General features: G+C 32.3%; 3 long non-coding RNA genes and 1 pseudogene across 4 annotated transcripts in view; all 4 read left to right on the forward strand.

Moving 5' to 3' along the window:
* LOC146950509 (uncharacterized) overlaps nt 1–16,027 on the forward strand; it is a 72,610-nt gene extending 56,583 nt beyond the window's left edge. Inside the window, exon 5 of the long non-coding RNA XR_015027559.1 lies at nt 15,789–16,027. This is a non-coding gene — a long non-coding RNA (uncharacterized LOC146950509). The remainder of the gene's footprint in view (nt 1–15,788) is intronic.
* On the forward strand, nt 4,651–5,805 carry LOC146950510 (putative inactive poly [ADP-ribose] polymerase SRO1 pseudogene; annotated as a pseudogene).
* Nucleotides 6,438–7,651, forward strand: LOC146950511 (uncharacterized). Its single transcript, XR_015025479.1, has 3 exons — nt 6,438–6,558; nt 6,636–6,731; nt 7,385–7,651. It is a non-coding gene; the product is annotated as an uncharacterized LOC146950511 (long non-coding RNA).
* On the forward strand, nt 7,895–14,411 carry LOC146950512 (uncharacterized). 2 transcript variants are annotated; one of them, XR_015027555.1, is made up of 4 exons: nt 7,895–8,203; nt 11,506–12,528; nt 12,604–12,687; nt 13,207–14,411. It is a non-coding gene; the product is annotated as an uncharacterized LOC146950512 (long non-coding RNA). The 2 variants fall into 2 exon arrangements; XR_015027556.1 differs by having other exon boundaries at nt 13,223–14,411.
* Nucleotides 16,028–22,688: the final 6,661 nt, after the last annotated feature.

Here is a 22,688-nt window from a genome sequence, read left to right on the forward strand (position 1 = left end):
GAGGGTTTGTAATATGTGTTACTAGCAAACCGGTGTATGGATTCTTAATAAAGCAACTTATCCCTATGTCAAGTGTCAACTTGAGTATTTTTATTCTTGATTTAAAGCATAATCAAATTCTAAATAAAGAGAGACTTACAAATTTGAAACCATAACAAATTTCAACACGTGAAAGAAAAATAACCTATGAATAGTATAAACTAAAGTTGATCTACAATAGATATTACATTTCAAAGATTTCATAAAAAAAAAAGTCCATTAGGAACTCATAAGATTTAGCAAAATCACAAAAAATATACAAAGACGTCAGAGAAGAAAAATATTCAAAGTAAATTGTGATTTTGAAACATTCAAAAAATTATTGAATACAAAATAACTAGTCTACTGGTACTAGAATCTAATTTGAATTTTTGAAATCTACACATTTTCAATCACAGTCGTCTCATTCCCAAGTGGTAATTATGGACCTAAAATTGTCTAAATAAAAAACGTAGAGTGTCAAACTCATATACACTTTGTTCAATCTAAATTATCTTATGATAAAAAAAAATCTAAATTATCTTTCTAAACTTTTTGCATGTTTGGTGCTATACTGAGTTTGTCAAAATCATGATAGATTCTTTTGCAAAATCATTGCCTAATTCTGGCAAACTTGTCGTGATACCAAACATACACTTAATCATATGTCTAGCAGTTGTTGTTTGACCTATTTCCACCTTATTAATTGTCAATTTAGGATAATATATTTATATGAAACTAATTAGTTTCATATAGCTAAAATTCATATTTTTAGTTTATATATGAAGATACAAATTTGAATTTTAACACAATATTAATTGGTTTCTAGGCAATTGTTATTGTTTAAAATATAAATTGATCTATAATATATTTTAGCTCCTTTTTGGCCTCAATTACACTTTTTTTGTATGCAAAAGGAAAATATATTAAAAAAGAAAGAGACATACAAATATCGTGAGCATTAGACCTGACTCAAGTACAATTCAAACGGAAATACATCTTGATAAATCAGACCAAGTGAACCGGCCCTAATATATGCTAACAAAAATTAACTCTTCACGGGCACAACCCAGTGAACTCGCGTACGGGCTCGAAACCAAGTTACAAAAAAGATGAAAAGTGAACATCTACAAAGAACAACTAGGGTTTAAATTTGGTGAATTGATCAACCGCCAACACAGTATCAAAATCCAAGTTCCAACAGATCCCTGAACACAACAACAAGCATAAAAGCTCTTTTGAGCATTAGCCCGAGAACAGTCACAAGGACTAACACAGATAACAAGCTGGTACTAATGTGGTGGAATATATGACGCCTTGAAACTTGTAGATCTCAACAAATCTGGAACACCAGAGTATCAAAGAGGTCAGTCCACCAAACACAATGGATTTTAATCAGACACTTAAGAACTTTGATCGAGAGATGAGTCCAATACGTTAGTAACCAAACACATCCTTTCGACTTAACAGAACCAGAACCTTTCGGGTTTTTGAAACTGAACCACATCAAAAAAGGCTCAAATCTTCAACCACCTCTATCACACAAATAAGACTAGCTTATAAAAGATTTATGAATAAAGGTCCAAAAGAAGCTAAAATATGAATTTTAACATAAGTTTTAAAATAATACAATATTTTTGTTAGTCCAATCTAACAATTTTTATAATTAAAAAATACAATTAAACATGAAAATGATCCTACTAAGCTAATTTTAATACATTAAATATCTTTCAATACATGTCTTATTAGTATCTTTTGGATATATTTATAAGTATAACTTTTATTAGAAGAAATATGTTCGAGAGAAACAAAGCAACACTAAAGAGTATGCGTACATTAATTATTTATATTTATAGATCTATAATATGCTTTAATTAGGTCAATCCTATAAGACATTTCAAATACTCTTGTAAAATTTAAGCCGTAAGTTGTTTTTTTGTTGTTAATCCTCTAATTGTCACGGAACGGGGTCCTAATAATCCAGAGTTTGATTGTGAGGTAAGTATAGTCGGTCCAAGAATTGTTCCATCCAAGAATCGAATTCAGGTCCTCCCAAATCCCTAATTTGGTTGATTTGTAAACTTTAAAAAAATAAAATTAAAAGTGATTTAAAATATTAATTCTAAATAAATAATATAATTGTTTTCAAATTTGAATGCCATAAAAATTGGCTGTTTTTTAATAGCATAATAATCTTAAAATTTCGGCTTTCTTAAAAATAAAAAATAAAAACTTAAAATTTCGGCTTAAACGCACTTTTGACCCCCTAACTTTGCACTAGTTGCAAACCACATTCCAGCCCCTAAGTTTTTCCCCTTTTGTAACTTTAAATTTTGATCATTCAAAATCAATCATTCAAGACACTAGAAGATCAAGAAACCAGTCGGAAGCCATATTTGTTTAATAGGGAACCAAAATCGAAACTACTGTAAAATTAGGGGGTTAAAAGTGTCTTTAAGCCTCAAATTTTATAAAAAGAATTATACATTTTTTTAGGGAATATAAAGAATTATACATGTATTTCTCATTATTTTAAGAGAAAATATATACAACGTTAGTGTAAAGAATGTCAACCCACCACCATTAAACTCTTAAGCATATTTGTGACTTTAGAAGTAATTATAATTAAATTTAAAAATTTATAATGATCCAAAAATTATGATTGATGGAATTAGTGTTCTTCTTCCCCAATTTACATATCTCTTTTATCCTTGTAAAATACATTTTTTTCTAGTTTTAATTTGATATTTTAATTGCTTGTTAATTTTGTAAATTAATGATCTTTTATTGAGAAATTCATCAATGGTTATTTGTTTAGATTTTAGATTATTTTTACTTTTAAAATAATGAAAAATTGTTATGGAAATAAATTTTAAAAGGATTTTAAAACAGATTAATTTTTAAATAATATTGAAGGTGACTTTAAATTTTAAGGGATGTTAGTGCATAACTAATTTACTTTTTTTTTTTTTTGCAAAAACTGTGAGCAAGTATACATAGTCAAAGCAAGTAGTATAATAAAAAAGTTTACACGATAAGTGCCAATGTCACCTTCAATATTATTTATAAATTTATTACCATAACTATTAAATTTATTTTAAAGAAACAAATCGTATTTTTTTAACGAATATCCATACTTGGATTCCACATTAAAAGATTTTTTTTTATAATTTAACAAACCTACAAAAATCAAATTGAAATTAGAAAAACTTTAATTGTAGAAGGATAAAAAAGATTTGCGAATTGTTGAAAAAGAAAACCAATACAGTGAATGATGACTAAATGCTTACTCAGCGTTCTAGAAGTGAATGTGAATGGATAAAATACATACCAAATCAAGTGAAGGTTTATTGAATTTCATAGAAGGAAATTATCAATTTGTTAAAGTTTACCTTTCAAGTCGTGTCTATGAGATGCCAACTCGTCTAATGGATTAGTTTAGAGTTTATATTTTTGAGTTAGAATCAGTATAAAAAGGACCTCTTACTCCTACAATTAGATGTACAATTCAAAGTTAGAACAAATTACTTGTGAAATTGTTCAATATTCTATCGTTGCGTGTGTTTATGCATTCAGGTATAATTTTAAAGTCTTGTCTCTTTTGATTAGTTTTTTATTTTTATTTATTTAATTTAATTGTTTGTTTTTTATTTTGAGTTTCAATTATTGTAATTTCATTCTTTTTTTGGTTTATTTTTGTGTTTGATTGAATTTGTAATTAATGGGTTGGTTTAAGTGGATCAAGTTAGGATCTTCTTTTCTTTATGTTTGAATTGAGATTTTATTTTTTATCAGTTTTAGGGGATGATTTTTATGTTTGAAATGATTTTAAAACTCATAGATGTTTTTGAATGATTTTATTTTGGGGTGTTGCGAATGATTGTTGTGTTATTGGGGTGCCAACATATTTTGCATTTCAGTAATTCATAAGGATGCATTTACATTTTACATTTTTGCTTAAATTTTTTTCAAAAAGGAGCGTGGACTTATTTATTTATTTAAAGCGGGGAATTATCAATACAATTTTTCAGGTTGAGATTAGTGAATGTTTTTTCTCAAAGATGACTTTAAGTTATACCCAAATATGGAAAAGTTTGAAGCCTTTTATGCACAACTTGTTTATGAGTAAATGATAAATGGATTAAGATTTGTCAATTTTAAGAAAATCATATCAATCATTAAGTGTTTATTTTGAAAGATTTTTTTGGGGACCGTAAGAAGAGTTGTGGAAATAGATTTGTTTTGTTGGAAAGTCGGTATCAAAGGTCACGTCAATATACTTTGTGATTATGAGTTTACTTGGAATGTCTTGTGTAGACTGTAAAGCATAAATTTCCACATTTGACATATCGGTAAATTTCTAGTGCATACAATAGTATGATGTTGAAGAAACCTTCAAACTTTCTTTTAATATTATATTCCATTATGTTTTATTTATGTTGTTACAATATTTTGCATGTCCAACTTATTCAAATTACTTGTTTTGCTCTCCAAGGAGTGCTCTTATTTACTATCTTTATTATTATGTCAACATTATATTACTATGATGAGCACATGATCCTTTATACTAGTTCAATATTCTCAAATTGTTGCACCATAGGTTTTATATTCGAGTGTGTGTACACAGGTAGTCATCTAGTAGATAGAAATGGAAGCAAAACCCTTAAAGGCATTGGATGGAACTGCTACTCGATGTGTTGCACATCTGATTGGAGTTTCGTTGCTTGAAGATGTTTGCAGACCAAATGACTCTGGTCCTGGTATTTCTAGATCCATGGCCAAGATGTATTTAAACTATAAAAAAAGCGGGATGCCTAAACGTTTGATGTTCTATAAAAACGATGAATGGTTTGACTATCCGGAGGATGTTGTTGACTTGGTTAAGAATGATTTCAAAAACAAAAAGGCAAATGTGGAGGTAGAGTTAGGTGGTCAAAAGGTTGTGCTAGATTTTCTACATATGTATCATATGGACCTGAAAACAGGTTTGCAACAACCTATTTCTTGGATCGATGAGGAAGGAAACTGCTTTTTCCCTGAAGTTTTTGCTGGAGCTATTAAGCAAGAGCTAGATGTAGATTTAGATGCTTACACTGAATCTATATATGGAAAACTGGATGTGAATTCTGTACAGGATATGTTTCTTTCAGGAATGACTACTTTCGGCATTACAGAGTCTGACATTGTTGAGATTTACCGCAACTCAGGCATATCAATGCAAAAGCGGCTGGAGTTATTCCAGAAAAAAGCTGATATCACAAAAGGTGTTCAGGGTGATGCAAATATTCGTTATGCATGGCTTCCTTCTTCTAAAGAGGAATTGTCAAAGATGACGGAATATGGACTTCGTCGCAATGGACTATCTCCAACTAAAGGCATATATGGCTTTGGTGTTCATCTTACGACTGTTACCCGTCCTTATGCATGGTTAGTTTTCATATGATGAACATTGAACTTCATACATTAATATTATTATAGGTTATTTTTTGGAATGCTATAATGATTTAGTTTTTCCATTTTTACAGCTCACTTTATTGTGATGTTGATTATAATGGAATTAAGCATTTAGTCTTATGTCGTGTAATAATGGGGAACATGGAGCTTCTTCATCCAGGCAGTGATCAACTTTGTCCAAGTAGTTGTGAATATGATAATGGGGTGGACGACACTCAATGTCCAGATTACTATGTGGTTTGGAACATGAATATGAACACACATATATATCCAGAATTTGTTGTCAGCTTCAAGGCCGCTTTGGATGTTGAAGGTGATGTATTGTTCCTTTAGCATTTTTTTGTACCTCGTGTGTTAGTGTAGATATATGCTTTTGCACAAAAAAAATGTTTTATATTTTAACATTACATAATTATCACAGAAGTGTGTCGAAGTTAATCATCGACAAATCAATTAATATATAATTCTTTTCAACATATTAACAACATCACTTTGGTTTGACAAAACAATAATTTGTTTATGCTGCTAAGTTGTATGATTGATATTTCTTTCAACTCTCGAAAAGTATTCTTGATCACGACACATGATATTTCATTTACAGGAAGTGTTTGTTCAAATAAGAGTAAGAAAAATGGCAATGAGCATTCTACAATGGACCCTGTAAGTTTTTTTCATAAGTTTGACATCTTTTGTTTTCTTGGTTTTCTATGTAAAAGACAATAACAATGCCAATTTTTTTTTAACTATTTTATAATCTAAGAATGTTTTCTCTAGTGTACACCTTTCTAAACTAATAATTTTTATTTATCTTATGGTTTTAACATGTTCATATGCAATATTTTGGGGCTTTCATCTTCTAAGATTCGTCTTATGGTTTTTAGTTCTATAACGTTTTGTTCTATTACCTTTATCCAAACAATTTTGGTTTGTGGGATACCTCAGGCAAATGCTACTAGTATCCCTGCTAACATTGGAAGATCTCCGAGGACCCATTGGCTTCCTTTTACCATGCTTTTGGATTCCATCAGCAACATGGTTCCTTCCCATATTATGTCTATTGTCAACACCCATTATGCATTGCTGAAGGTATGTACATGAGCTCAAATAGGTGTCTAGTCTTAAATAATAAAATATCACTAATGTATCATGTCATGCTTGTACAGTCAAAGAAGATTTCTCGTGATGATTTCAAGCAGAAGTTGAGGTTGATTGTTGGAGCTAATGTCCTTAAATCTGCAATAAATAATATTCATTACAAGGTACCAAATTTATATTTGTCTTGATTGCATGTTTGGTCCCTTGTGTTTATTTTAGATTTTAAGTTTGTCCCTTACGTTTAAAAAGTTTTGAGTTGGTCTTTTATGTTTTAAACTTATTTTAGATTTTATGTTTTATGTTTTAGAGTAGGTGAAAATTCTCCCAACTTTGGAATAAGATAGTCTCTACCGCAACATAATATTGACTTTAATAAAACAAAAAAAAATGAAAAAAAATGTTTTAAAATTGATTTTGTAAGTAACTTAAATTCCAACATCCATATACTCAACCCATGTCTCTAAACGGTCAAGTGATAGAAGGGACTAACTTATTCCAATGTGAGTAACGTTTGGGACAAACTTAAAACTTTTAAAATATAAGATAGTAATTTGAAACTTTTAAAACATAAGGGACTAGGTTGAAACCTAAAATAAACATAAGAGACCAAACATACAATTATGCCTTTATTTTTTTAGAAGTTTAGTTTGGCTTTGAAATATTATACATTTTGATCTCGTGTTGTCTTTATACGTTCCATCAAAATCACATGAAGTTGCAATTACATATGTTATGCTTAACTTTTGCATTGTGGAATCATATGAACTATCTTGTGTAATTTGACTATGTCTTCTAATGTTTAATTGGCTTCTTGCAGGCACAACGACTTAGAGGATCAAACGCTTAAACATTAATCAAGAACGAGACTTTCAAATGAAGAGGCAAAGATCTTACGTTTAGAGTTAACTATTGTCAACATAAAGTTGTGATATTATTTGTTCCTAGGAGATTTTCTTTTTTTATTTCATTTTATCATCATAATTTCCAACTTTGGTTTGGAACTGTAACGCATGTTTGCTACCAAAACTTATAATATTTTATTTTAAAATGTCCAGCGATCAAATAAATTCATACCAGTCTATGAGATTTTGGTGGTTCAGAACAAATCTACAACTTGGACTCTAATTAATTAGAGTATTAAAAAAATTGAATTCCCAAAATGTGAAAATAATTTACTTAAAAATAATGCTTTTTATTACATTAAGAATTAATCTTATAAAAACATCATACTTCATAAAAAAAACATTATAGAACTATTAAAAAATAAGTGAAATGGAAATAAGCTCCTAAAAAGAAACAAATAAATTCCAAAACAACGTTATTATAGTGTTTGGTTGATTGTTTAGGATTTTTGTTTGGCGCCCGTAGGCATAGCTATTGCAATTCCCACGGGTGACCACAACGGTGAAGATCGAATCGGAACTCTCCATTCTCTACAATGGTGAAGATTGAAGAGATCAACGAATCCGTTGTGACCAAGACGAATAGAAAAAGGAACCATGGATCGACCAGATTCTTTGTCTTCCTTGATTATTTTTTCATCTTCATGTTTTTGGGATTCCTCTGCTTCATCGTTTTCCAGATTTTTAGCGTTTGATTCATCACATTGAAGAACATTCTCTTTGTTCTCAACTAGGTATCGTGCCCATCTACTCTGTTTTTTTTTTTTTAGATTAATAGTACTACAAAAAATTATGTTTTTCTTCAATGCATGTCTCTAATTGATCAACCATGGGAATATATGATATGATCTCTATGGTTCTGATTTAAATTTAGTTCCATAATAGCGGGCCTAAATGATTATTACAATGGTTTAGCACAATTTTTTTAATTTATAAAATGATTATTACATTTATTTTTCTATAGAGGAATAAAATTGAAAGATTTATTATTATATGTTATTACAATTATTGATGATTGAAACTAGGCTTAGGTGGTTTGGGATGTAGAGAGAAGACATGTAGATGCTGCACTAAGTAGAGTGGATTGAAATATGGTTTTTGACCGAAGGTTATGGCGTAATTTGATCCATGTAATCGACACTACGTAGTGCATTAAGGCTTGTTTGTTGTTGAATCCCAAAATGACAGTGCTTATATTTTTGTACCATGTGACCACATAGGAATGCTCACGTATACAATTAAATTAAATGGGTGGTGAACAATGTATATATTATCACTTGGCAGCAAGGTGGTTAAGATCATGAGTTATATCATAGGATAGCACAAGTCTACGATCGACAACCACACTTCTGTGCTGCAATGTGACCAGGATCGTTGGAGTACTCTGTCGTGGTTAAAATCATGATTTTCCGGTTCTGTGTGTGGATAGACGCCAAAATGGGTGTTTTCTGTCTTCAGGTCAGGTTTTGCTTATATGACCCGTTTGTTTAACGGCTAGCGCCAATGACTGCTCTTGCGCCACTACCTACGCTCGTGCTTCCGTCTATGACTCTCTCTCTTCCCTGCCATGCGATCTTGACAACCATGGTTGAGGTAGCTCACAGTCTCTCTTTGTCTGTTGATTATTAGAACTAGGTTTTATTTTTTGGTGAAGGAGCAAAGAAAGCTTTGGCCATGAGGCCCAACTCATTTTTAATTTATTTTTGCTTTAGACTTATATATATTTTTTATGATGAGGGAATTGGGCTGTAGCCTGTATGGGCCAACCCTCTTCCAATCAAATTCATTCTCTTGTATTTTATTTAGTTTAATAGTGATTTAAGGGTTATTTTATGCATATATGATAGTAGTAGTTTTTATGCTCATGTGTGTATATGTATGCATACAATTTTATCCTACAGTAGGATCTTGAGTTGTGTTATGAAACTCAAGTTACAACATTTCACTCACCTCCTGATCCTAGGTAGGATCTCAAGTTTGATTACATTGCTTGGCAGGGCAAGTAGTGAATATCCATGTTTAGAAAGATGGTGGTGCCATTGAGGAAAATGTAGAAGTTTTCTCAATTCTTTTAGGTTTCTGGAAGACACTATAAGCGGATTTAGACCTAGAAAAACTATAAGAGAAACGATTAAGAAAGATCTAGAGATTAATGAGTTGGATCGAAATATGGTTTTTGATCGAACATTATGGTGTAATTTGATCTATGTAACCGACACTACGTAGTGGATTAAGGCTTGGTTGTTGTTGAATCCCACAATGATAGAGCTTATATTTTTGTACCATCTGACAACATATGAAGGGTCACATATACGGTTAAATTAAATGGGTGGTGAACAATGTATTATCACTTGGCAGCAAAGCAGACAATGTATTATCACTTGGCAGCAAAGCAGTCAAGATTGCGAGTTAGATCATAGGATCACACGATTCTACGATTGACAACCAGACTTCTTTGCTGTGATGTGACCAGGATCGTTGGAGTACTCTGTCGTGGTTAAAATCTTGATTTTCTTGTTCTGTGTGTGGATAGACTCCAAAATGGGTGTTTTCTGTCTTCAGGTCAGGTTTTGCTTATATGACCCGATTGTTTAGCTGCTAGCTCCAATGACTGCTCTTGCGCCACTACGTTCGCTTGTGCTGCCATCTATGACTCTTCCTCTTCCCCGTCATGCGATTTTGACAACCATGGTTGAGGCGACTCACAGTCTCTCTTTGTTGATTATTAGAACTAGGTTTTTTTTTTTGGTGAAGGAGCAAAGAAAGCTTTGGCCATGAGGCCCAACTCATTTTTAATTTATTTTTGCTTTGGACTTATATATATTTTTTATGATGAGGGAATTGGGCTGTAGCCTGTCCAGGCCAAACACTTCCAATCAAATTCATTCTCTTGTATTTTATTTAGTTAAATAGTGATTTAAGGGTTATTTTATGCACATATGATAGTTTTTATGCTCGTGTGTGTATAGGATCTTGTATATGAGCTGTCTTATGAAACTCAAGTTACAACATTTCACCCACCTCCTGATCCTAGGTAGGATCTCAAGTTTGACTACATTGCTTGGCAGGGCAAGTAGTGAATATCTCTTTTAGGTTTCTGGAGGACATTATCTTCTTCTAATATTGATAGGTACAGGTCTGAGGAGCCTGTGTTATGTTCATAGCCTAATAAGATTTAGTTAGGGTAATTAGGAAATACGACATGTTGCCTATAGAGACTAGAAATTAGAGAATGATGATCTTATTATTTGTGTATACTTGGGGTATTTTGGTGTTGGGAGAGTCTAGAGTCTTTCAAATTTTTTGTCCTAATTATCGATTAATAATAGCAGTCCTAAGTTGATAATTTTGGGTTTTTTTTTCAACTGTCACTATTGTTAGTTAATAATAATAATTTGGTATTGTTTGGTTCGAAAAAGTACTGTTCGGTTTTTTGTAAAGCTAGTTCAGGTTTGGTTTGAAACTACAAAACCAATGCACCAACCCTTATACCAGTTCAGTTCGGCTCGAGCCATTAACAGTTTGGTTCAGTTTTACCGAATGGTTGTAACAGTTCAGTTTCCTTCCTAAACCGAATCATGAACGGTGTTATATTTGAGACTCTAAACTCTCTCAAATGCCAACAAGTCCCAGGTCTACACAAGATCATCATTATCTAATTTCTAATCTCTATTTAAAGACAACATGCCTTATTTTCTAATTACCTAAATAACTAACTCTTATTAGGCTATGGACACATAGCATAGGCTCCTCAGACCTGTGTCCATCAATATTAGAAGAAAATAAGGACTGTTATATTCTATTAAAGGAATACTATTGTAATTCTGGGATATCCCCTATTTGCTCTCGTAATACCAGTTGGTTTATATCAGCTTTAGAAGTTGGTATGTAGATGTCTTTGCTGGTACTTTTGCTTTATCTATGCTTGTTATATCTATTCAAAAGTTATATACTTTTTCTTCTTTGTCTACAATTTTCCTCAACTTAAAACTAGCATTTGTTTAATTTTTTTTCTTACAACCTCTTCTTTTGGCAGGATATTTCTGTGACATAGCAAGGCTTCCATTACAGATATAAGCCCAAGTTCAGAGGTCAAATGTCATTTGATCAGACCCTAAATGTAGTACTTGAATTTATTAACTTTCTGTGTTGCAAAACTTTTGCTCTGGAATCCCAAAATTTGCACCATTTATCTAGTATGTTACATTTGATCGTTTGTTAACATATCCTTATCCTACTTCAATAATTTCATTACCTTTTTACTTGACAATGATAAAAAATTATGACAGCTAAAATAAAATCATGATCAAAATACACTGCTAAAACTAAAAATCGATAGTGATAGCAGAGCAAATTTCCTTTCTTTTCCGTTAACTGTTTCGTTACTCAACTTGAAATGCCTTTTCCTTGGAATGGACTTGGGAGATGAAAACTGTATGTATTTTTATTTACTGATTTTGTTTCTGGTTGGTGGTTTGGGTGGGGTAGAGGAGATGAAGACCACAAACAATTATGCTGCATGTGAAATTTGTAGGAGTTTGCTGTGGTTGCTTGCATATTGATGGCACGCCAACTCTGCATTTATGTGCAGCACTTCTTTTGTTCATATCATGATATGTGAAGGAGAGGGAAATATTTGGATTTGTCATTTGTCATGTATGAATTGAGGAAAGGTTGGTTTAATGACTTGAAGTGTGAAATTCAAAAGAGTTATCTTCTTTGTAAATTGTAATACTGAAATCTTAACCTCATGATTGACAGTACACTCTTGAACACACTCTTTATGATGGTAGTTCATTTCCTAAGATGTCAACACATAACTTACAATGTGATAAATTTAGGAAACAATTAAATTAACTTATTAAAAACAAATCAAGTGGTTGGACTCAAGTGGTAAACGAACTTCCATTAATGTTGTATTGATTTGGAGTACTTGAGTTCAAATCCTAGTTGAAATGGTCTTTAGTCATACTTTACTTATCTCTCAACTAGACTCCAAGAATTAATTTCTCTCCCTCTAATCAGCCATAGCAGCATCTCCCCACCCTTTGGGACTTAGGTAAGCTTTTATTTCAAGTAAGAAATATGAAATTTAAGAGATGATGTTCATGGTAGTGATGTTTTTGGATGATAGGTTCAAGTTTTGAAGTAGAAACTCAAAGTTGGAAGCAAGGAGAAGTGTCAAGATTGAGGCAAGGGATGAAAGTTGAAATTGAGTGTAAGTACAAGTGATTAATGGCTTAAGTTGTGATTAAATTGTTCCAAAAGCTACCATATTTGATTATTGAATGAAACATGTTAGAATTCTTGTATGAGTGGATTAGGAGATCTGTATACATGTTTGGTTTACTTCTGGAAAATTTGAATTGAAATTGAATTGTCTAGAGGTCATAAGCTGTCAGTTAAGTTGTTTTGCGAATTTTGCCTTAAATGACTAAGTTGTGGATTAAGCTACTGTATAAGTGATTCATAGGGCTGATTATACATGTTGGAACTGTTGTGTGAAAGTTTGGATTGAAATTAATATGATAGAAGCCATAAGTTACTAGATAAGCTGTTTGGACAAAAGCTTAAATTAGAATTTGAGCTGTTTCAGGTATAATTTTGTTATTATCAACTTAGGACATATATATTAAGTGGGTATATGAGTACTTGTAAAATGATAATCTGTTCTAGTAATGGCAAAAGTGCTTAAATGGTAATTAAACTTATTTGGAAGTGCTTAAATGGCAAACAGTGAACTTCTGGTGCAGAGACTGAAATGAGAATGTTTGTACATGTTGGTTGATGAAGTAAGAGTGGAACACAAGTGAGTTGAGTTGTTTCAAAATTGGCGAAGCTATAAGCTAGGGCATAAGCTGTAGTGGAAAAGTAATTATGGAATTATTTTATAACAATATATGTTTATCAGGGCATGGGAATTATTTTATAACCCTTTTAGAAATGGCATATGACAACAATATGCCTAGAACCTGAATAGGCCAGCATGAGCAAGTACATGAAAGTATTAGATTAATTATTCGATATGTTGTGTCATCTGATGTCCGCGTCAGTATTGGACTTCGGGGACCGATATAACTTATATGATAAGAAATATTATATTTAAATAGTGAAAAGACGGGTACTCATGTGCCCGTCTTTCCGCTCTTTTTATTGCGCTTACATTTGAAAATTATAAATGGTATTTTATTTTGGGTTTTTCTAACCTGTGCAAGATTGCACAACTTAAGCAGTAATAAATGCATAATTTTTTTGGCTTTTCCGAGTCATATTAATTAGTCATTTAATTACCATTTTCTTAAAAATTGTTTGTTCTTCCTATTTGAAAGCCACAGATAAACACTTGAACAACCTTCAGCACCTTCTCCCTGTGTTCTTCCTCTTCTGCGATCCCCTTTCCACTTGAATCAAAATCACATACAGGAATATGTTTTCAAATTCAATCGTATTCATAGCTTACTGTTGTTAATAAAATGAAAGACGGCTGTGAGTTTGAGAAGAGGATTAAGTTTACGGTGAAGGGAGATGAGAATTGTTAGATATGGGATTAGCGATGGAATCCTGTTTCTGAACAGTGTTTCTCTGTGGCTTTCATAAATTGATGTATTTAATTAATCACCACCGCTGAATTTTTAATAGCCATGAGATTGGTATCCAAAGTTAACTCTCAGCTTAATTACATGTGACCACGGCCACTTCAACTCACTGATTTCATGGCAGCTGGCATGGCATGCAAAACTGGTATCAACCACAACAACTCACTGACCATCATGATTTCATGACAACAGAGTTAATTATATCAAATTCAGTTACGCTTATGAAGCTGCAACGCTGAGATGAATTAAACTTGCAATATAGCAAATGATTCTGGTTTATAAGATTCTTGTTGTGAGTTATGAAAGTATGTAGCAATGTGACGGTGCGGTGGCTTTTTCTTTTTAAGGCAACGTGGTCTTTTTTTGTCTATATCTATTTAATTGCAGTATAGAAAACAAAGAAAGATATATAATCATTCCAAAAGCTTAAAAGAAAGGATTGAAATATAACAAAAAAACACTATCGTGAATTTTTTGCGAGCAAATCTCTCGCGAGATTTAGCAACGCTCTTTAAGAAAAAACCAGTTAATTGACTCATTAATATGACTCAGAAAAACGCAAAAAATTATGCATTTATTGCTACTTAAGCTGTGCAATCTTGCACATGTTCGAAAAACCCAATTATTTTTTTATGAAATTTTAGTTTTGATTAAAATTAAAAGTATAAATATTTTCTCTTTCAAATTATGACAAATAAGCTAACCATGATTAATTATTTCAATGACACCAATAATATAAATAAAAATATAGAATCTTTTTTTTTAAATGCCAAATTTATTCACGACGAGTATATGCAAGAAGCATTCTAACTCACGCATAAAGGGAAAAATTTATTATTTTTTTTAATGACACCAACAACAATCTTTATTATAGAAAAAGTCGTTTAAGGGTATAATTAGGATAATAAAAAAGTAAGTATAAATATACTCATCTAGTTTGTTACACTTTTTAAATGATAAATGAATAAAAATTGGACAAATATAAATATACTCATATCGTGTTGGTTACATTTTTTTAATATTTAAATTTATTCTTATCTATTTGTTATGTGTTATTTGTATTGAAAATTAAGGGTATTTTTGGAAAGAGAAAAAGTCAGTGCAAAAAAGCTGAAAGATGTAGTTTTCTTTATATATAGTATAGATAAGGAAATCAATTAAGTTAAGTCATTACTCTCTAACTCCCCGTCAGTAGTGGAGTTGAGGTTATTTCATGTTTATAAGAAATCAGTTCAGATTATTTTAAAACATGTTTAAGTCGTGGCTTTTGCTATCCACGCCAGTTTGAATACGAAAGGTTCCCGCCAGTTGAAACGAGGTACTATCTGTAAGGATGACCCACACGACGACAAGAGGAGTCCGGTGTTCCCGCCAGTAGGAATTTTCACCGATTATGTCATTAGAATAAATTTCAGGGTTACTCCACTCGGGTTTATTCCGTAAAATCAATCCAGATAATAATATAATATTACTTGTTTAATGCTAACTTTTTAACATAATATGAAAGATAATATGATTATGATAAGAATCATGATAGTATTCAGATAGTGATCCTATATATCCCCCGATTGCTCAGTTTTGCATATAAGAACATTATAAACCCAAGATGGGTTGAGGTTAGAACAAATGGCGATCATAGGTTCCCTGAGATTGCTTACAGCCTAGGATAGGTGGACCTCACTGAGACATCATGTCTCACCCTAATCTCTTTATTTTATTTCAGATGCACAGTGGTTCGCAAGCAGGTGGTTCACAAGCAGGATAGTTCGTGACGAAATATCAGAAGAAGCTGTACAATTATGTTTACTTGTCATTTGCATTTATTTTGTACACGCCAGTTGTAACACCTTAATTCCCGACATTTATTTTATATAATGATAATAATCATGGTTCTAACGAAAAAGGATGTCACACTCATTCATTCATCTTTAACATAATAAAATAATAGAGGATCGAATTCAACAGCGGAATATACTTCATAGAAGTTTCATAAATATAAATATCTGGTCCTTAACATCATTTGAAAAAATAGCACAAAGCATCATAGTACTTAAACTTCATAATTTAAAGACATTCAACGTTTAACCCCAACCCTAGTGTTACATATCAAAGCATATATTTATTCAACTACTTAATATCATAACTAATAGCTACGAGAAATATATCTTCGTCGCCACTTTCTAAGCGTCTTACAAAATAAAGCTCCTCGTCCTGAGTATCTGTACCCCAAGGGTACAGACACCAAAGTACACAAGCAACAACAAAGGGGTGATAATTCACATCATAATATATATTGGAATACATAAATAATAAATTAGATAATCATATCATTATCGGTTATTCATCATATCATCATCAGTCATTCATCATGATATTCATACAATTTATTTCATAAACATCATGATCACATACATCAGATGCACACCTTTATCACACACCTATTCACATCATTTTCACATATCACAGTTCACCTAACATAACCTATATGCAACATGTTAATTCCTAGACCTACATGCATTCTGGTACCGGATCATATTGTCATAATAATGTAAGTCAGAGGTGTGTTACTGAACTTACATCTGTCATTCATCATTTGTCATTATGCAGTATGATATGATGCATGAAGACTCACCAAAACATCATTTAGAAGACACATACACAACAATCATCTTTACATCATAGTTATTCATCATTTTACTTGTTATTAGAAAACAAGTTCGTCATTCGTCATTATTCGTCGTACACCATTTTACATTATTCGTCTTTAACAATCATAACGTCATTTTACATCATCATCTTACGTCATTAGCAACTCATTATTATTTAACACCATATATTTGTCTACTTATGTCTAACTCATGATTTAGTCATATTCACATCATATTTAAATCTGACACCCACCATTAGTTCATTCCTCGTTCTCTACATCTTTTACTCCTAGTGACACACTCTATTCTTCATTCTCAATCTTTAGGATTTTCACTAATCCCTCGTCACTCCACATAATGGTTTTCGTCAATGCGACTAGCTTATTAAGTTTTAAGATCCTATCATCATTTATTAATTCATCATTGTTTTCGTTTATTATCTTAGACCACTAACACCGTACACTTATTTTACTCGGCTTTGTACCCTTTAAATCTAGCTTATATCATTAGACTCAATCCTTATTCTAAGGCCCTACCTCGCCAACGCCATTACCTCTTTCATACATACATACATACATACATACATATATATATATATATATATATATATATATATATATATATATATATATATATATATATATATATGTTCTTCTCATTAAAACCACTCTATAACCCTTCTTATATTCGTCTTATTTTCCTTCAACTTAATTCATGTTTTTAGACTCACAATGTGACCACACTATTTACGTCATTATAGTTTCGTTTTAATAACCTTCGGTAAATCGATATTTATCCTTACCGCGATCATTATCCTTCATCATATCCATTTATTTAACCCGCCTCTCCTTCTCTTCGTTTATATAAACCTCATTAATTTTTTAACGTTACCGCTTATCTTAACGCTTATTATCTATAACCTAACAACCTTCCTAAGCTCATAATTATTTTAAGGAGATTATTTTTAACCTCATAAATTACCCGTAGCCACCTACTCCATTATTCCTTCTTATCACCGTCTATTTCACTTCTTTAACCCATTCATATTTTGGATCCTACTTCACACTTCGTCACATCATTAACATCGTTTATTACCTTAAACCTCTACAACCGTGTCTCCTTGATTTACCATAGTTCATACTCTTCATATAGTCTCATTGTTACCTTCATCCTTTACTCTAATTTGCTATTATTTCCATCTTCATTAGTTCCTGAATTACCCTCTTACAACTCTCTCTACTTCGCTTCTAAGTCCTTCATCATTTCACGACATACTCTCTCTAGCTTTTTGAGATAATTAACCCTAATGACATTATCACCAATTCATGTTTTAGACCCGCCATTACCTTCAGGTAATCACTTCTACTTATGCTTAAACACACTTCCTCATTTAGATATATAGTTTAGGGATCCTTACTTTGAATTTACACACTAATGGCTATCTTAAACTCACTATTGCTTTTATAGATGTTGAAGAGACCACTAGAAGGATTATGCTGAAATTTCATGAAAAATGCAGCATGACTCAAGTACAGTAATTAAATCATAACTGAAGTTCTAGAAGTTCTATTGGATTCAAACTAAGGTAAAATGAAAGCTAATATCCATATCTACAACTTTAATTCAGACGCCTAAATCCAATTTTGAACAGAAAGTGGTGGAAATGTTTATTTTCATAAGGCTATGAGAGATGCACGATTGTGCTGACCCATGTGTAGTATTTTGGTCATAACTCACGTTGTGGATGTTTGATTGAGGTCAAACCAAAGTCAATGGAAAGCTAACATCCATACCTACAACTTTCATGAAGACACCTAAGCTTGATTTGGAGCAGAAACCATCATGGCACATTGATTTCCATCGTAATTGATTTCATGTGACAGTTTTAGAACACAGAAAACAAAGTTTTTACCCTCGAAATTGCTCCTAACTTGGCTAAAAAAATTTGTTTTCAACCCCGTATGATCCCAAATTGATAGGAAACATTACCCAGGGTTACCCTATCATCTAAACACTAGCTTTTTCATTATATTACCGGGTTACATACTCTTTTGTACGTCAAATTTTCAATTCATAAACCCTGCATTAATCTCCTTAAATTTCATTTGTTCAACAACATCATTACCTTCATTCATCACCATAATTTCATCATAATTCACATTTTAACAACACACCATACTAAGACTAAGATACCCCCATAATAGATTAAGATACCCTAAAGTGAAAGGAATCTCCCCCTTACCTCGAATCTCTGAAGTCTCAGCTTTTTGGCTCTCTCACTGATTGCTGTGGAGGATGATTTAATTTTGGATTTTTTATTTTTTCTTTTACAATTCATTCTTCTTCGGAATATTTGTTCTCTGATGATCATCTACAAAATCATCTAACAAAAAAAAAAAAAAAAGTGTAAATAAAGCACATAAGTAAAGGATGGGTGTCTAAAGTAGTGCCCTTTGTATTAACCTATCTAGACCAACACATCTGATCAAAGGGTGTTTAGTGTCGGACTCTGACACATGTGATCACATTCAATCCTCTTCTTCTCTCTTCTTCTCTTATTTCTACGTTTCGGCAAAAGTGACAACTCCAAATGTTAATTCTCTTTTTATAGTTGGGCTAGCCTCTTACTTTTATTCTTTCTATTCTACTTATTATTATTTTTACTTCTCTCTCCCCCACTCAATTATTTCCTTCTATTATACACCTCCCTCTTTGCTATATTATTTTATTTAGTTGTTTTCTCTCTCGTCTTATTAATCCTTCTACGTCATTAATCATCATAATTTATTTCTTCATAGCTAACATAATATTTAAGCACCATAACATCACTAAGCATCATAACATCAATATAATCATAAAATCAATAATTCTTCTAATTAACTTCATTAAATCACTAACTATAATTTTCGGGTGTTACACCAGTGGTACTATTTCAGATGTTTAAACAAGTAATATTATAACTTCTTCAAAAGAAAAAATTTATTTTTGTAATTTTAATGTATCAAGTACTAAGTTTAATGCACATGCTAAATATTCTAGATAAATTTAGTATAAACGTTACAAGGAAGCTATCAAAGACACCATAAAAATTACATATATTATGTAGGAGGCACAAGTTCCATCTTGGTGACTCATGTCCTTCCAAATGATTAATGGAGTACTCATCAATTGAAATTATAATCATTTTGTTACAGACAATGTTTGAACTACAACAAAGCACCAAAATCCACAACTAGTGATCGTAGTGGTTTCTGATTGATGGGTAGCTTACACCACTATCACTATGAGAATAACTTATGACACTTAGATACCACAATGTGTAATAATATCATGGCGTGTCAATCTAGTATAAATATTACTCGTAATAGATATATCTATGTGAAGACTTAATATCTCATATCCATGACTTGTGAGATGTAACACCCATACTAAACGTACCTAGGAAGTTTAGCATGTGCATTAACTCGATACTGGATACATTAAATTTTACAACAAAAATACATTGAATGAATAATTTATACAACAATGAGCATTTGTACAATCAAAACACTCTACTACTAGTCCAAAATGTAGAAAATACATCCTTAAAATCCCTGACATCCTGCAGCGGATACGAACGATCGCTTGCTGAAATATCCATCCGGCTACAAGCTAGCAAAACCATCCTGCTTATCTGAAACAAATAAGGATTGGGATGAGACATAATGTCTCAGTGAGTTCTGTAACGCCCGTCTTAATTATTTACTTAATTTAATGAGGATTTATATATTTATATTTATATGATTTAAGAATTTAAATAGTTTGCATGATTTATAGATAAATTATGTGATTTTCTAGATTGACGTGAAGTATATTGATGTTGTGAAGTTGTTATGTTGGTGTGACTTATTTTATTATTAAATAAAATAAGATATGAGAAATAAAATAAAAATATTAAAAATTGGGCTGTGTTGTGAGATGAGCAATTAGTAGTGAGAAGAGTAATTAGGAGAGATAAATAGACAACAAAAGTTAGAAAACAGAATACGTACGTTTTTGGAGAAAAAGGGAGAAAAGTCAGAAAGAGAGAAGAACAAAGGGAGGCTATCGATTTCTGCTATTATCAGGTAAGGGTGAGACTAATTTTCAATATTATTAAGAGTATGATTCTATAGGATGAATTTAGCATGATTAGATTAAGTTTTGGTGAGAATTGGGAATTAGGTTTAAGATCAATTTTGATGATTGAATCATGAACAGATGTTAGATTGATGCAAAATTAGTGTACAGACCTTAGATATTCCTTAAGATGATAATTAGATGTTATTTGGATGAAGGAATCATGAATATAGGTGAAAAGTTGTGATTTTTAGGTTTCTGGCCGTACTGACATTCATCGCTCGCATCTGCGAGCAAGAACACTCGCAACTGCGAGCTAGAACCCAGAGCTCGCAACTGCGAGCAAAACAACTCGCCATTGCGAGTAACCCGTAACGCTCGCATTTGTGAGCAAAGTAGCTCGCCATTGCGAGCAAGGTCTTAGGAGTTCCAGAAAACACGTTTTGCTCGCCATTGCGAGCAAAGTCACTCGCCACTGCGAGTTAGGCTGTTAGTTGCCCAAAATTGTCCCGATGCGATCCTTTCGCACGTATAGTCTTGAGCTGACCTTAGAAGTAAGAATGAGGGTGGTTTAGGATGTTTCCAGATGTTACAGAAGTCTGTTTATATGACTGAAATGATTAGTAATGTTGCATGAATAATGTTATGATGTTTTATGATATTTATGTTGATGTAATCCATTCCTTAAATGATGTTGAGATATTCCAACACGGTTATATGTTGTAAATCTGTTGCTGTTCATTGCTGCTGACCTTTAAAGTCTTGAAATTGCATGAGTCGGTCTATGTTGCAAGAATTTAAGAAGTTGTCCATGATTATGAGTCGTATGAGTCGTTCATGATGTTGTCTAAGTTGTTGGAAGTCTGAGTTCATTGCATACTCATTAAAGTTGGGGGCTTTAGGCCCGACAGCCTTTGTGCTCATTAAAGTTGGGGGCTTTAGGCCCGGCAGCCTTTGTGCTCATTAAAGTTGGGGGCTTTAGGCCCGGCAGCCTTTGTGCTCACACGTTGAAGAGCCTATTATGCTCATTTTGTTGTTGATTGGTACCACATGCATTTGCATAACAAGAAATTTCATGATGTTTAAGTTGTCAAGTTGTTGTTGAGTTGATAGAGTTGCATGGTCAAAGATGAGTTGTGTCGTCAAGTTGAGTGTAAGTTGATTATGATTTGTGATGAAAATTAGTAATGGTATTGATGATTGTATTTGTTATGAAATGAAAAATATGCTAATTGTTAATCGTTGATATGATATTAATGTTTAAGCTGTTAAATGCATTTTATTGGATTATATGCTTAATGTATTGATTATGAAATCTCACCCCTTCTGCGTATATGTTGCCTCGACCATGGGTAATGTGCAGGTAATAAAGATTAGAGGCGTTCATGAGTGGACTCTCAGTTGGTGTCTAGGTGCTCTGATACGTAACGGGATGGGGGCTTGCTTTTACTTCTATTCCTTACGTGTCTCTTTTATGAACTAATTTATGAGATTTTCCAATAAGGCCTGCGTGCCAAGACTTTTAAATGTTGAACTATTTTCCGCTGCAACAGTTTAAGATTTTTCATGATGTTGAATTTGAAGGATAATTATTATTATCTGTTTTGAGATGTTAAAGTAGTGTGTGGCATTCCGTTATGAAATAAATACTCTGATTTTAAATGAAATTTTTATGTTGGGAAAACGGGGTGTTACAAGTTCTACCTAATCCTAGGCTATAGGTAATCTCGGGGGAAACCTACGGTTACCACGTGTCTACAATACAACCTGGCGGTTGATTATACGTGTGTGGTCATGCTTTCCTAGACGGTCGTGCATACTAGATCCGTCATAGGTTCATCTTACTTGTCATAGGTCTTTACTAACATTGTAACATC

Source organism: Medicago sativa, chromosome 2 (assembly GCF_051527215.1).
Source record: "Medicago sativa cultivar Bolivia chromosome 2, Bolivia_mono, whole genome shotgun sequence".
NCBI lineage: Eukaryota > Viridiplantae > Streptophyta > Magnoliopsida > Fabales > Fabaceae > Medicago > Medicago sativa.